The sequence below is a fragment of the Harpia harpyja genome, chromosome 15 (assembly GCF_026419915.1).
Source record: "Harpia harpyja isolate bHarHar1 chromosome 15, bHarHar1 primary haplotype, whole genome shotgun sequence".
Lineage (NCBI taxonomy): Eukaryota > Metazoa > Chordata > Aves > Accipitriformes > Accipitridae > Harpia > Harpia harpyja.
Window position 1 is genome coordinate 28,602,613 of NC_068954.1, and position 6,000 is coordinate 28,608,612.

Sequence of the window (6,000 nt, forward strand, 5' to 3'; positions counted from 1 at the left end):
GAGAAGCTATTGCTGTTCCACCAGCAATTCAGGCAGAACCCCAGGAGCTCTGAAACGTCCCCAAAAGTCCAGTGAAATGTTACAGGTTGAAGGCCCTGGGCCAGGTTAAGCAAGTGAAGTATTGCAAAGTTTACAACACCTCCCGAACTGGATTTTAACCTTTACTTCCCTCCCACCGTGCCAGATGCACTTACCTTTCTCATGATCTTCCACCCACAGAACATCACTTTGTCTCTCTTGCAAAATCTGTACGGAGGCACGTGTGGCTGAAGTTATTCTGAAACAGAGAAGCATCACATCACAATCCATCTGCGGTTCTGTGCTAAGGGAAGGAAAACTCAGCACAGGCTGTCAATTTTGCTACCTCTGTAACAGCGGTGGCTCCTGTCTACTAAGCAGCAAGCTCTTGTGGCCAGCATCTGGAATTTAAACCAACACAAGACAGCTCATTATCCAACTCTGGTTAGCCAAGCCAGACTAGGGAAGAGCTGGCTTGAGGCTCTACCTAATCGCTGGAGGAGATACAAAGGCTCTCTAAACAGAGAGAAGGATCAGGTGAATTTAATCTCACAAAGGAAAACTCTAATTCACCCATTTCTCATTACTTTAACAGTGAAATCGCAGCAGGGTTGAAGTTATTTGCATGCCAACTGATACTAAGGCTATCATACACTAGAGAAAGAAAAACCTCCAGCGTCCTGCGTGCGACAGTTCCGAATTCTATGTTCAGACCTGGGGAAGTGAATCAACACAAGTTCTTCATCCTTCTAAAGCTGTTTCCCTGCAAGAACCCCTACCTTCACAGAAAGCAATTATTACAAATCGGCATAGAATTTACCACGTTATTGTAAAAATACTGAAGACAGCTGAGAAAACCGTTTTTAAAACATATGTAGCTATGATTGTTTCACTCTTCTGTAAACGACAAACCCAACAATTGCTATCAGTAGCAATGCCACTGCAGCTCCAACTGCAACTGCGGTCAGCTGCGGTAGGAATTTACAGGGGAAAGAAGTTAGTAACTCCTAAAGTTGAAAAGAATTATTTGTTAATTAATATTAATTATTAATTATGTTTGGAGGCCTGAAGAACACTTTGCTCAGTAAAAGATGTCTACAAGTCAAGCACATTCGTAAATACTTAATGCTTAATTAAAACATCAAACATGCAAGAAGTTTAAACTACAAGCTCACATGCAAAATATGCAGCATTTTTCCCCCCAAAGATCTGTGAGCTGAACAACTCTGTGTACACAGGGCAAAATAACAGGAATTAACTCCTCTCTCATGCACAGCGACAGCAAAGAAACAAATGCTCAGACTTGGACTGTGACTTAGTAGAGTTCCTAGAACTGACAAGAAGCTACACACTATTTACACACACGCAATCTTTCAAGTTGGTTTACTCAAATTGTATGTGATTTCTGCTTCCCTGACTCTTTTGATGTCAGCCATAATAGGCTGTAGAAAAAAAAATCATGTGTTTGGTTTTGAACATTCTATTATCAAGTGTATAATGACTTTGGAGAAGGTGGATACTGCAAATGAATTACACTAGAGAGTAAGTGACAGAGCTTCTGCATTACAATTTTTGCTTTACTCCCAACATTAATACTTCCACAGCAATAATCCCCAGTTTATTTTAAGGTTACATATAAAATTTCACTGGAGAGCTGTCTATATTGTTTTAATCAGATTCTAAAAGATAGGTTATGCCACTGGAAAAAAAGAGATTACTTCAAATGAGTGAACAGTGGAGACCAAAACGTTTTCTAAAAAACCTTCCATGATAAGCTATCCAAATTTAACACACACAAAAATTCCCAAAATAAAAGTGTAAATCAGGATCCTTCTTCTAGAAAGAAGCTACCACCATCTTCACGGGTGGAACTGAGCAGGTGGTTTATTACGTTGAAGGACATGGACAAGAAAGTTTCCACCTGAAGTTGTCCTGATGAAAAAAACCTAATAGATGTCTCCACTTCCCAAGGGAGGCAGAAGCAGGGCTCCACTGTCACTGCACGTCTCTGAATTCCATGGCTTGGGAAGGGACACGGTAGCACCCTGTGTTCATACACCATAGCTGTAGGGTCCAGCTGCAGGCAGAGCTTGCTTCCCTCCTGCTGGTGCAGACAGGAATCTCTGGGCTGCACCTGGTTTCCCAGCCCTTTAGCAGGCTGTCATCTCCTCCTGCACAAAGACAAAACATTGTGACCCTAAGCACCATCCAAAGGAGCAGCACAGGGCGCCGAGGCAACGCAGTTAACGCCGAGCTGGTGCTTTTCAGCCCTCGGATCTCATAGCATTTAACGGACATGCCAAACATCATTTGAAGCTCACGGTACTCGTCACCACAGAAGAGATGTGTGTTAACAATACCCTCACTTTGCTAAGCAAAAAAAAAAATGTTAGAAGATAAAAAGACTGGATTCTAGAAGCTCTCTGGCTCTCTTTTGCACACCGCAAGAGATTACCATCTTTTTTGCCAACAGGCAGCCAAAGTACACTTTAAAAGGCTCAGCTTCTCCTAATTAACTCCAACCACTTCCCACAATCAAGAAGCCTTTTACCCCTAGCAGAGGCCCCAACTCTTTCAAGAGCTGTGATTGCAAGCAGCATACCCAACCCTGGAAGTAAAACCCCAAGGAACACACATCCCTAAACAAGGTGCACCCCCCGCCCCCAAATGAGATTCCCAAGCCTTACAGACCTGAATACACAAAATCAGTGTCCCAGTAATTAAAAGCAGCAGTCCAGGCCTCAAATTTGTGAGCTTCCCACTGGTTCACAACAGGCACAGAAGGAGCAGATTCATCTATGGAGAAAAGATGCAGCTTCCCCTCTGAATCACTGCTGATCACCCTCAAAGGATATCCACTACAGTGGAATACAGAGAAAACATTAGAAAGTACTGAAAGTTGTGTCCTAAGAAGTTGTTAGAGTAAAAAATAGCAGCCAAAGTATAGACAGAAAGTGTAACACAATGCTATATTTGTTTGGTTCAAATAAACATTGACAGAAACTGGTAGTACAGTGGAAGGAATGCACACGTTTATACAGTTCTTTTCAGCTTCAGCCCATCCCATCTTAAACTCATCTACACCAATGACCCCCATTCCCTGATCTCACAGGGGGAGCAAACCACTCACGCTCATGCGAGGGAAAGAAAACCCGCCCTGGGTCTTTCTTTCTCCTAGATGCATAACGTGACTTCTCACATGCTTGATATTACATCAGTAAACAAATTCCACGTAAAGAGGGATTTTTCTTCCTCCAGGTCAGGCCGATAAGGACCTCTGAGTCTCTTCCCTGTTCCGCAGTATGAAGAAATGTTTTATTTCCCTGCTATCACAGACATCTGAAGTGCTGGCAGATCCTGACCTTTCCTGCTCTCTTCCTGTGGCACGCTACAGCTGCAGCTTCTGGACGCAACGTACATGGAGCACTGGCAAAGGTTCTGCAGCGCACAGCGCACAGATTTTCTGACATGCCCTGACACGAACTAGGTACCTTCTGTTTGGTTACCTGCAATTGTAGGTACTGATTGGGCGGCTCAGGGCTTCTTTCCATTTCTACACTGTATGCTAGTTACTATACCATACTGAATTGCCCAAATTTCCACGCAATAGATAGGGGGTCACCCCCTTCCTACAGGGATGTGAAGGTTGCACATTCGGCTTCTAGAAGGGGTTATTTGTCTCTCAAGTGACAACAGTGACAGGCTTTAAAGGGACCTTTCATCATGGCAATGATCATTTATCTTGAAGGGCAGAGACAAGGGGAAGAAGGAACGTAAGGAAGAAGAAAGTAGAACTGGGAATTCTACTTATTCATTAAACAGCATGCCCAGAAACAGCTTTCATTAGCAAAAGCTACTGAATATTCGCCCTACAGCATTAAGCACACGTCTGCCTGATCCCCTCAGTTTCCAGCCTCACACCAAAGGCACCGCGCTCTGTTTTGCGCTTAACTTAACAGAAAACATACACCCTACCTCTTCCAAGGTACAGCTAATTCTTGTCATTTCAGGCAGCGATGCCACTCCTGAAATCAAAGGTATGAGCATTTGAGAGAGGAAGGAGCCACTTCCAAACCAATTCTCTCCCGTTTCTCCCTAACCCACATTTAAACTTCCTACACGTGCTATTATTAGCGGTCCTTAATACTGCTAATATTAAGCAGAACTTCACACTTTCAGCTGTTCTAAGAGCAGAGTTGGAACCAGTGGATCCACCTGCATCCCACTCTGGTCTTTCCTTTGAGCAAAGGCAACAGAAGACACGTCCCTGGCTCACCTGCCACCAGTCACCATAGCACAACCTCACATCTGTTGTTGCTTTAGCCTCTGTTACAGTGGCCACGGTATGGGTTCTTCTTCCTTTGCCACCCTTGCTCTGGAAAGAGTAACCTTCCAGAAGATGCAGGGACACAGCTGGGACCAAGAAAGTCTTAAGCTACTTCACAAGAAGCCACCAAAGGTTCATTCAGCAAAGTCCTCAACTTACGCCTGAAAGCTGTCACACACACAACCTCCAATATCAGCCTTTGTCTCCCATCCTCACATCCTCACCATTGCTCTCGTCCTGTGGACCAGTCTAAAGACAAGGCCAGACGCTGTGCTCCGAGATCGACCCTGAAGCGTGGCTCCAACATGCAGCTCTTCTTCTACTGGAAGGAAAAGGAGTGGGTTACGACTGGGAAGACCGCGGGTGTACAACACCACTTGTACTGCTTACTCCTACGTAGGCAGGTGTTTCCCAGAGACCGATGAGCATATTAGGATCCCACGCTACGGAAGAGATGAACTCTCCCACAGCAACGTACAATTGCTTAGTACTAGCTGAAGGGCAAACATATGCATACACAGGATCCCCACCCTTCTGCTGCCCAGCTCCCACCAAGTCCCCCTTAAACTTTGCTTCCTCTCAGCGAGCGATGGAAGTGCAGAAAAAGCCATGACCTGACTCTTGAATTCCCTTATAGGCTGGCTTCTGCTTTCTTCGCTCTGTGGGAATCGTTCTACTGAATACACCCTCCTCTCACCAAAGGAAAGAAACCCCTCTCCAAAACTCTTCCCTCTTTTTAACAACTTTGCACCTTCTGCTGTGTTTACCAGTTAGTCCACACTTATTCTCAAGTGACAGTTTCCAGGTTTGCTTCTGCTCCCCTCGTGCCTCTCGTCTCCCACGCTCTGCAGGTGGGTAGAGCCCAGCCAGCCTCTCTGGTGCCATGAGCAAATCTGCGGGATCGATGAGAAACACGATCGGAAGGCAAAAGAAGAAGCGTTTAAAAAGCTAGGCATACCGAGGAAGCCACGGAAACCACGCGGCTTTCCTCCGCGCCTCTGAGCACTGCAAATAAATCCAGAGGTGTATTAAGTCGGGGTTAAACACGGCTTCAACAGCAGCAGGTGCTGCAGCCACCCACCTCGCTGCCAGTCAGGCGGCCAAAACGGTCCGCAACGCCAACCGCGGGACGCTCTGCCACGGGAACGCGGCAGGTCAAGGTCAACAAGTGTTGAACGTCCATCTTTCTTGTCTTTAAGGAGGAGAGCCAAGTCATCACTTTTACTCCAGGATGCACAAGGAGAAGGTGCCTGACCCCAAAATCTCACAAAGAAAATCTAAGGCTCCTCGAGCTCCCACAAACCTGCCTGGAGGGAATTACACACAGGGGAAATGTGTCACGTGCCATTAAATAAACCGAAGCGGCCCACAGTCACCGACCGGCCGTTCATAAACAACCCCACGAGCGTAACAGGAATTTCTGAGCGCAGCCTCTGCTCGCTGGAACAAACCAGAGACTCCTTCCCTCCAAGAAGCCAGGGACAGTTCGGCTGCTGAGTACTACCGCTGCTGCCACGCCAACGGCCAAAGCAGGACCCCAGAGGGGCAGACCACGCTGCCGCGAGCTCCGAGCCTCGACCCCAGCTCCAGCGCGACGCTCTCGCTTGAGAACGGCAGCGCCGATCCTCTGGCTTTCGGTCCGCGGGATGTAAGGC

The 6,000-nt window shown here is 46.5% G+C and overlaps 1 pseudogene; it reads right to left on the reverse strand.

Moving 5' to 3' along the window:
- LOC128151754 (patatin-like phospholipase domain-containing protein 7) overlaps positions 1 to 5,528 on the reverse strand; it is a 45,930-nt pseudogene extending 40,402 nt beyond the window's left edge.
- Between the last annotated feature and the right edge of the window lie 472 nt (positions 5,529 to 6,000).